This window comes from Erythrolamprus reginae, chromosome 2 (assembly GCF_031021105.1).
Source record: "Erythrolamprus reginae isolate rEryReg1 chromosome 2, rEryReg1.hap1, whole genome shotgun sequence".
Lineage (NCBI taxonomy): Eukaryota > Metazoa > Chordata > Lepidosauria > Squamata > Dipsadidae > Erythrolamprus > Erythrolamprus reginae.
In genome coordinates, this window is record NC_091951.1 from 119,906,436 (window position 1) to 119,917,450 (window position 11,015).

An 11,015-nucleotide genomic window follows, 5' to 3' on the forward strand; every position below is an offset into this window, starting at 1 on the left:
AGGGAGGAGAAAGGTGTGGGGGACATGAGGAGAGATAGGTGGGCAAAAGAGGGAGGGAAAGGCTCATGGAGCTCAAGGGAGGAGAAAGGTGTGGGGGACATGAGGAGAGATAGGTGGGCAAAAGAGGGAGGGAAAGGCTCATGGAGCTCAAGGGAGGAGAAAGGTGTGGGGGACATGAGGAGAGATAGGTGGGCAAAACAGGAGGGAAAGGCTCATGGAGCTCAAGGGAGAAGAAAGGTGTGGGGGAGATGAGGAGAGAGAGGTGGGCAAAAACGGGAAGAAAAGGCTCATGGAGCTCAAGGGAGGAGAAAGGTGTGGGGGAGATGAGGAGAGAGAGGTGGGCAAAAACGGGAGGGAAAGGCTCATGGAGCTCAAGGGAGAAGAAAGGTGTTCGCCGCCACTTTTTTTTTTTTAAGCCTTAATATTTTGGATTCTCCTAATGAGCTTGCACACATTATTGGCTTTTCCATTGATTCCTATGGGAAACATTGTTTCATCTTATGAACTTTTCATCTTACAAACCTCGTCCTGGAACCAATTAAGTTCGTAAGACGAGGTATTACTGTACTCCAAAATTAGTACTAATAATAATAGCAAGAATATAGCTAAAATCAATTAACTTAATTTACACTAAAACTTACACTAAAAGCAGTTCTACAGGATATAGATGGGATTAAATAAATTATACTAAAAATGCCAATTTAAGTGCAAAATATCAATTTAAAAGTGCAAATTGCATCAATCAGTTCAAGTCAGTCTAATTACAATGTCTTTTAAAAAGCAGCTGGTCCACATTATTTTAAAAAAATCCTATTAAAAGTACAATCATCTGATGTGGAAATAGAATGCACCTCTTCATTATTCTACGCTTAAGAAAAATGTATGTATAGATATGACACTACTTTCAGAATCATCTTCTAGTTTAACAGTGTTTATCTCTAAATACCAGTTTATTTACTTTATTCTGATACAATTGGTCATCAGTTTGCAATTTTAGAATTCAGTTGATTCTCCTGATGTTATTTCTGAGTATACTCTATTTGGAATGAATCCCAAAGGCTTTTTCAAGAGGCGACTGGATTTTTTTGTTTGAAGACATTTCACTTCTCATTCAAGAAGCTTCTTCAGCTCTGAGCTGAACTTGCCTCTTGAAAAAGCACATTTGGGACAACTATGACCTGGGTTATGGAGAATCTCCATAGAAATTTGGAACGATTATAATTTGGATTGAAGAAATATGGTCAGGTTTGACTTCATGTCCCATGAAATGAATAAATAAATTAAAGTTGGAAGAAAGTATCTTTTATTTTTATGCAGACTAATAGAACTCTGAGTAATAGTGATGGACTAACTATGGGGGGAGGGGGACCCTCTGTAAACTGATAGGCATTTTGCTTAATCTCCTAGACAATCATATGGGATTTCAGTATGAATTGATAATAAGAATTGGCTGATGGGATATCACATATAAGATGCTACCACAATATGCTCACATGGATTCAAGAATTATAACTATGACTGAATTCAGCCAAAAAATGAGAGACATCTGAAAGACCAATGCAAAATATTATTTGGTAGTAGGACTCTAGTTATGCTCTCCTGCCTACCAAGCGAAAGACATTGAGGGGAAATACAGTTCTCAATTTGGAGCCACAATTTTATGAAAATTACTGAGTGCCGCCTAGTTGTTGCAGTCATTTCTTCTTCCTCAACTAGATGTTTTCTATTCAACCTTTCCTTGACACTTGACACTGTTTAACTAGAGTCATGTGGATTCTTTATTTGACTTATGATTATGCAATTATGATTATAATATATTTGCCTAGCTAGGAGGCTGCCTGAAAACTGGGTAAAGAGTGGTATGTTAACACATTGAGCCTATATATTTATTCAGTAGAAAAAAAAAAAATTTTAACTTATGATTTCAATTATGACACTAATAGCACTCCCTCCCTTATCATACTTTTTCAGAGTATAAGATGCACTGGTGTATAAAACACACCTTGGTTTCTTGGGAGGAAAATAGGGGAGGAAATTTACCTACCAGGTATTCATCTGGCCAGCTTCAGCACATTATTTATCCTCTGGTTAAGGCAAGATAAATAATTTTCCCCCCCAGAAGGAGTAGCAATGCAAACAAGCCTGTAAAGACTTAGAGCTGGAAAAAAAACACTTCTTCACAGAGAGTAGGAATGAAAACAAGTCTGCAAACCAGGAAGAGCTGGGAAGATTGTTATAACCTTATAAGGACTAGGGGAAAGAAAGCTGTTGCATCTTATACTCCAAAATATATGGTAATCACTGTTTTAAAAATTTTGTTGTTTACTGGCTGCATCTGGCTGTCATTTATGGCATATCCCCACCCCCTTTAAAGTAGAAGGCAATAGAAAGAATGAAGGCAGCTCTCCCTCATGCAATTTTAATTGGATAATCCTCAAATAACCTTTTATCCTAAGGTAACATAGAAGAGATATGATCCCGGAAGGGAGATAGAAATTTAAGAATGATATACTTAAATATAATGGATGTTGCTCAGTACTGAAAAGAACACTTCTGAATGTTGGTCTAGCACTCTTTATCCTGTTTTTTGCTTTTTTTCTCACCCAAACAGATCTGTATATAGTGATACTGATACCTGTGCATAAACAATGGGAACTATCAGTTTTCACACCCACAGCATATCTTACATTGTGTTTATTTAGTCTAATTCTGGGGTGGTTTATTTGTTTGTTTTTAGGCTGCTTTTACTTATTCAGAAACCACAGCTGGGCCTGGCAGATAACAGCTTACTATAAGTGATAAATCACCTTTTGTTTGATTTTTAGCAGGAAAAAAAAAGAAAAAGAAAATGTGTATACATCCATTCTTTTTTAAAAGTCCAAGGAATCAGGAAATTAATTTATAATCTCCCTAACTCCCTCTTTCTTAAAAATAGTTCTACACCACTACTGATTCCATCTCTGAATCTCTTGGAAAGCAGTTTCAAATTGACCCAGGATCCATTGTTTTTCTGGAGACCTAAAATTAAGAGAAGATAGTTTGGTGGCTGTTGCGGCACAATTGAAGCTCTGCCGTTTTTTCTTTTTTTCATGTATATGGCATGTGCAACACACTTTAAAAAGAGTCTCTTTGATTACATTCTCACAGCCACCATTTTAAAATTGTCGAGCATGCTCTGTACAATGGGTATTTATTCTCTTTCCTTCCAGCTGACTGAGGGGGCGAGAATGAGCTAGCATCAAGCATGTAATACCAAAACTTCCATATCTGTAAAACTACAAAGAAATAAATAAAATAAACTGCTCAACTACTAAAATAGTAAAAACTAAAAAATTATAAAACCCAATTTACCCTAACACAATCATCTACATTCATCCCAACTGGATCTAGGTCTCAACACTCACACACCCCTTATGCCTGCCGGCAGAGATGAGTCTTCAAGGCTTTATGACCAACTTTATCTTGTATCTGTCAGGAACTTTGCCTAGGTACCTTATGGATTAGGCCTCTTGTTAATCATTGCCTTTTCTCCTGCTCTCCCCATTGTTTTCCTCTGCACTGATGTGCATTTCACACAAACACAGGCAGATCAACTGAGGATAATATTGCTTGTTGCCATGGTTATCAATAAACTTGTTTGTGACCTGAGAAGTTTGAGGAGGTTCTTGTTCTAGTTCATCCTGAAATCATCTTTTTTCAAGATGTGAGTAAATAGACTTTTTTTTTACGGCGTGTCACCCACTCCATACCCAATCTTGGATCATGAAAAGCTGATGATAGAAGACAGTGATGATGTTCGCCCATCATGTTCAAAGAGGACCTTGACATCTAATGGTTTTTGGGCTGTACACGATGTGTTTGCAGGTGGCTGGTAAGGCCTATACGGGCACGAAATGTTCTGCCACATGTTGGGCAGACATGTGTGGGCACCATTGTTGCAGCATTTGCAGCCCTGGCTTTGCAGAATGCTCCCTTCTCTTCTACTATGAATGCTCTTCTGGCCTCAGATGTCTGCCAGCCTTGGTGGATCAGCATGCGCCATGTTGGTCGATCTTGTGCCAGGGTTTCCCAGGAGGTGGTGTTGATATCGAGGGACTTGAACGAGGCTTTCAACGAGACAGTTCACCATAGAGGAGCTGTTTAGGGATGCAATGGGCTGGCATCCTAGCAACATGGCCTGCCCAGTCTGTCCGGCTTTGATCAGCAGGGTGGGAATTGATGGCAGGCCTGCTCTGGAGAGGACCTCAGTGTCAGGCACCTTATCCTGCCACTGGATCCTCAGAATACTGTGGAGGCAGGTCATGTGGAAGTGGTTCAATTGCCTAACATGTCTCCTACACACAGTCCAAAAGAGTCTTTCCATCTTCAGAAGTATTTTGTTAAGTCTTTATTTATTTATTGTGGGATCCTTAGTGCTCTCTGAGCTTGGTTGTTTTCTTGCAGATGTTTCATTATCCACATTAGTGCCAAAAGCCCTGATGATGTTATCTAGTTTGGGTAATGAAACATCTGCAAAAAAACAACCAAGCTCAGAAAGCACCAAGGACCCCTCATTTCAACCTTATAGTACAAATACTCTCACTTAACTTTATTCACTGCTTACTTATTTGATTGATATTCATCTTTCTGTCCAGAAAGGACAGAAATCTCACAGTCTAACTATTCTGTGTTACAAATAAATACAAGCCTTAATTCTGGACTGTAGGGTTTGGAATAGACATTCAATCTGAGGACTACATGAAAGAGGGAACATAGAAATATTCCATTAGTAAGTTTCATTAAATCTCCATTATGTTCAAATTTAATATTCCCCTCCATATTGTGAGATGATTCAGTTGCATGTTTTTTATCTAGCTTGCTTAGATTTTGCTATTTCTCAAATGGCATACCTGGAATTCTTCCTCTCATTTTACCTTTATAATTATGCTATAAGACATAATGACTGCCTCAACTAAGATTTGTAATACAGTGGATTCTTGAGTTAGGATTTGTTTGGGTGCCAGTGCATCAGTCACTCACTATATTGATATTATTATTATTATTATTATTATTATTATTATTATTATTATTATTTATTGGATTTGTATGCCGCCCCTCTCCGCAGCCTGAATGACCCGCCAGCTTGCCCAAGAGTTGGTCTGAAATGGATAAGAACTGTGAGAGGAAAATGAACTAGGGGTGACAGGATAGCAGTGTTTCAATATCTAAGGGGCTGTCTCAAAGTAGAGGGGGTCAATCTATTCTCCAAAGCACCTGAAGGCAGAACAAGAAGCAATGATTAGAAACTAATCATTGCGATCCAAACTAGAAATAAGAAGAAATTTCCTGACAGAACAATTAATCAGTGGAATAACTTGCCTTCAGATGTTGTGAGTGCTCCATCACTGGAGGGTTTTAAGAAAAGATTGAAAAACCACTTCTCTGAAAAGATATAGAGCTGTGATGGCGAACCTATGGCATGTGTGCTGGAAGTTTCACAGAGAACCACTAGAAACCAGACACACTGATTCACAGTGCACACATGCGCGCCAGGGAGCTGCTCTTCCAGTTTTTGGCGCTCTCCCACACTCACATGGTCCCATTTCAGCACTTGGTGCTGAAAAGTTTTGCCAACACTGATACAGAGTCTTTGCCCTGAGCTGGACCAGAAGATCTCCAAGGTCCCTTCCAACTTTGTTATTCTGTTAACTATTCCACACTATGTTCTAGGAAGCCATCTGACTCTGTTTAGAAATTCTACAACATACTTTTGATTTCTCTTCATTTTCTGAAGGAATTTTCAAGAGATTTTACCATTGCTTCTGGGGATAGGGATGGAGGATATTTTAGTGGGTGGGGAAAGCTGATCAATGATAGAAAAACCTTGACATCTAACAAAGGTGCTTCTTTTTCAGTTTATGATGGACCCAAGCAGAGAATAATCTTCCACCTAAATGGAATTCTTCAGAAATTGCAGAGGTTTGTGTCTGAGGTCAAGCTGTATTTTTACAGTAAAGTCAATTACAGCTGTTCTCTGGCCTGGAGTTTTTTTCTATTGTTCCCAGCAATGCTGGCCAGCAATTATATTCATCTCAAAGTAAAATATATCATAGAATGAGATATGAGAACAGCACCTTTATGTGCAATTGTCTCTACCGCATTCCCCAATACATATTAATCTGTATGTTAAAACTTGACCTTCAAGCACGAATGGATGACCCAATACTCTCTAAATCTTATCATTTCTAGGAAGCATTTCTAATGGTAATGAATTGTGGAACTTGTCCAAAATATTTTGATGGAACTGGATATTTGCCTTTTCTATACAGCTCCAAATATATTGAAAATACTGGGTCATGTATTATTAGACTAGAAAAATGAAAACCACTGGCTTCCATCTAGTGTATATGACTGAAGTTAAGTTTGGTTAACTTTGGTTTCTAAACTGTAATGGGGATATGAATGCTTTCACCCACATCAAAACATTTTTGTACATCTCAAGTACTGTTTCTTGTAAGAGTGAACTTAGATGATGAAAAGGCTTGTCAACTGAGTCACTGGGTAAAATACTTATATTTTGCCCTTGTGAGAAGTCAAAGGTAAGTAGGAGACAGTGGAACTAGAAAATAAGTTAAGACTAACAAAAACCAGAAGCAGGAAGTGTTGTATCCTGAAATGGCTACCTTGTAACTCTGTAAATAGTTTGTTCCTCTTTCCAGCGCTGTCTGAGCCCAAGCAGGAAGTCGCTCCTGATTGGCTCAGACGCGGCCGGCTCTAGCTTTGGCGGGAACCGCAAAAGTATAAAAGAAGCGGTTTCTCCAGGCAGAGTCAGTCGGTACTCGCTGAATTGTCACTTTACCTTGCTGAGCTGTCACTTGTTCTCTGAGCTGAATAAAAGTACCGATTGCTCAAACCCTGTCTCTGGGTCTACTTCACTTGTGACGAACGAACGGAAGAAACTTCGCGTGCAACATGGACAAAATCCAGATCGGCCAGGCTCCGGAACTCTTCGATCCCGAGAAAATGACATGGGACGAGTACATGGCCACCTTCGAGATCTTCCTCGAGGCGGCGGGAATGCAGGACGCCGGAGCCGATCGCAGACGGGCTATTTTTCTCAACTACTGCGGCGCAGAGATCCGTAGACTTGCCCAAACTCTCACCGAACCAGAACAAGCAAGAACCACAGCGTGGGACGTACTTCAACAGAAACTAGCGAGCCATTTCAAACCAACCAGACCAGCCATGGTTTACCGGCATCAATTCCACATGATGGCTCAGAGAGAAACCGAGTCGATCAGCCAATTTACAACGCGGCTTCGAACAGTACTTGCTCAATGCAAGTTTAAAGACCCGGAAGCTCGCCTCACCGACGCCTTGGTTTTCGGCATGAAGAGCAACACAGTGAGAAATAAACTCCTCACCGAAGAAGAGCCGACTCTACAAACCGTAATTAAATTAGCGCAGACCGCGGAAGCAGCCGACGCAGCGGCAAGAGAATTAAAAGAGCACGGAAGGCGAGAAATCATTGCCAAAATCGACGCCGAGTCTCCCAGCGCCGTGGGAACAGACGACCTCAGCCAGCCAACTAGCAACGGGGACAACTGCCTCCTCCTGCAAGACCAGCCGAGACACCCTAGAGCTACTCACCCAGCCCCCTGCGCGGGCTGCCGGGGAAATCACCAGCGCCATCGATGCCCCTTCCGAGACGCTACTTGCCGCCGTTGCAACCGGAGAGGCCACATCGCCATCGCATGCAGGGCAACGGCACCAGAAGAAACTTTTGCCACACAACAATACCAGCGACCTCAAAACCAGCCCCCCCAATCGCGAGAAAGGAGACCGTTCTGCAACTCGGGTCAAAGGAACTACTCAACCGCTAACCGCGACTACAATAGAGGTAACTCTCAATTTTCCGTGAATAACACGGCAACCAAAAAGGGGGCTAAAATTGTTATCTCATTGTTACTAAATAACCAGCCTTGCTCAATGGAGCTGGATACGGGCTCGAGATATACCATCATGCCCTGGGAAAAATTTAAACTATATATGCCTAATGTGTCTAAGGCTGACCTAACTCAAACCTCTTTGGTGATCAGAGACTTCCAAGGGGGGGTAATCTCGGTCCTGGGAACAGCAAATGTACCTATTGCATTTAAGAATGTTAAATGTACCCTTCCCATGCTTATTGTGACGGGGGCCAAACACTCCCTGCTGGGTCTAGCGTGGATGGAACCGTTGGGGATCGAAATTTCGGGTGTGTGTAATGTAAACTGTGATAATATGCCTAACTTTGTGAAAGAGTTCCCTGAAGTGTTCAGCCCCACCTTGGGATTGTATAAGGGACCCCCTATATCTTTCTCTATTGACCCCAAGGTCCCACCGGTTAGACTGAAACCTCGCAGGGTCCCCCTTCCGCTTCTCCCCAAGCTAGACATGCAGCTGGACAAACTCATTAGTCAAGGTATTTTGGTCCCTGTGGAACAGGGGCCATGGGAAACTCCCATAGTGACACCCCTGAAGCCAGATGGCTCTTTAAGAGTTTGCGCTGATTACAAATCAACCCTGAATAAGGCACTCCAACACCACCCCTACCCCATCCCGGTTGTGCAACAACTCTTACACTCCCTGGGGGAGGGAAAAAGGTTCGCAAAGATCGACCTGGCGCAGGCTTACCAGCAACTTCCGGTCGATGAACAAACAGCAAACGCTCAAACGATTGTAACACACAGGGGGGCTTTCAAATGCACGAGGTTACAGTTTGGGGTAAGCATAGCCCCAGGAATATTCCAGAGCATCATGGAACGCCTATTGTCAGGGGTAAATGGGGCAATTCCATATTTTGATGACATCTTAATTGCAGGGGAAAACCAGGAACAAGTGAACAAAAGAATAAGGGAAGTACTTAAGAGGCTACAGGACAAAGGGCTACGAATCAAGCCTGATAAATGTGTCTGGGGAACTAACAGTATTGAATTCCTTGGGTATAAAATAGATAAAGAAGGTATCCACCCCACAACAGAGAAGCTGAGAGCAATTAGAGAAGCCCCAGAGCCACGAGATAAGAATGAGTTGCAGGCATTTTTGGGCCTCCTTAATTTTTATTCCGTTTTCTTAAAGCAGAAGGCAACAGTAGCAGAGCCTCTCCATCGTTTACTCCAGAAGGAAGCCCGCTGGACATGGGGGAAAACTGAACGTGAAGCTTTTTCTCAAATAAAAAATTTATTAACTTCGAAAAGTGTAGTAGTCCAATATAGTGCTTCACTACCCATTAGGCTCACCTGCGACGCTTCGCCGTACGGCATAGGAGAAGTCTTAGCTCACGTTCTACCTAATAAGACAGAGGCCCCAATAGCATTTTTTTCAAGAACCATGACCAGCACAGAGAGGAATTATAGCCAGTTAGACAAGGAGGCTCTAGCATTAGTGGCAGGGGTGAAGAAGTTTCACAATTACATTTTTGGAAGAAGCTTTGAGCTAGTCACTGACCACAAACCCCTACTAGGCCTGCTAGCCCCCAACAAGCCCACTCCACCTTTTATGTCTCCAAGACTAATCAGATGGGCTCTTTTCCTCTCAGGGTATCAGTATGAGCTCACCCACAAGGGGGGGAAGGAAATCAATCATGCAGACGGCCTCAGCAGATGCCCCATAGCAGACTTAGTGGAAGACCCTGTTCCTTCCACAGATGTGCTAATGATAGAACTCGAGGAAAACCCACTAACCACAGCAAAAGAGGTAGCTGCACACACGCAGCAAGATCAAATCCTTAAACAAGTGGTGAACTGTGTTCTAAAGGGATGGCAAAATGATATTGTTAAACCTGAATTGTGTGACTTTAAAAACAAAAGGCTTGAATTATCGTATGTAAAAGGTTGTTTGCTGTGGGGGGATAGAGTGATCATCCCCAAACGCCTAAGGGAAAAGGTACTCAAAATGTTACACGTGGGCCATCCTGGGATTGTCAGGATGAAGAGCCTAGCAAGGGGGCATTTATGGTGGCCAGGGCTAGATGCTGATATTGAAAGTTGGGTTTCAAAGTGTGACCCGTGCCAAGAGTCAAGGCCCAGTCCCCCCAAAGCAACTCCGGCTGAGTGGGAACAGCCTGCTGGTCCTTGGTCTAGGATCCACATTGATTTTGCTGGCCCAGTGGGGTCTCAGTATTTTTTAATAGTGGTTGATGCCTTCTCCAAATGGTTGGAAATAATAGCAATGAACAACATAACCACAAGTGCCACTATCAAGGTATTGAGCAGACTGTTTGCATCCCATGGTTGCCCTGATCTCTTAGTGTCTGACAATGGGCCACAGCTAACAGCCAGGCAATTCGAATTATTCCTAGATGGCCTAGGGGTCAGGCATGCCCTCATCTCGCCTTACTCGCCCTGGGCTAACGGGTTGGCAGAACGTTACGTACGGGTGGCAAAGGAGGCATTGCACAGGTCAGGCCCTGGGGATGTGCAACAAAACTTGGACCAATTCTTACTAACCCAGCACATTACCCCTAACTCGCACACACATGTAAGCCCTGCAGAGTTATTGATGGGAAGGAAGTTGAGGTCACCATTAGACAGGTTAAATCCAAGGTTCTGTGTCAATAATAACCAAATGTGTATGAAACCAGAAAGAGAAATGTATTTGGGACAAAATGTATATGTAAAATGTTTTGATGGAAATGTAAACTGGATGAAGGGAATTATTGTTAAGCAAAACGCACCCAAGACTTATGTTGTTAAACTAGAGGATGGTCGTTTGTGGAAACGACACATAGACCACATTCGGAAACGAGCTGAAAATCAATTGCCACAACCCGCTGACATGGACTCTCCCCCTTCAACAGACTTTAGTACATTGCCCGAACTAAGAAACACGCAAAGAGACTTATCGGGCCAGGGGGAACCATCCAGCGACGCCGAGCCATCCTCGTCCTCCGAAGCCTTCGTTGGGCCTGCCAGGCCAAGTCCGCCGCACCGGGAGAACAGCGGCGAGCCATCCTCCACAGTCAGTGGCGAAGGAGAAATTGAACTGCGCAGGTC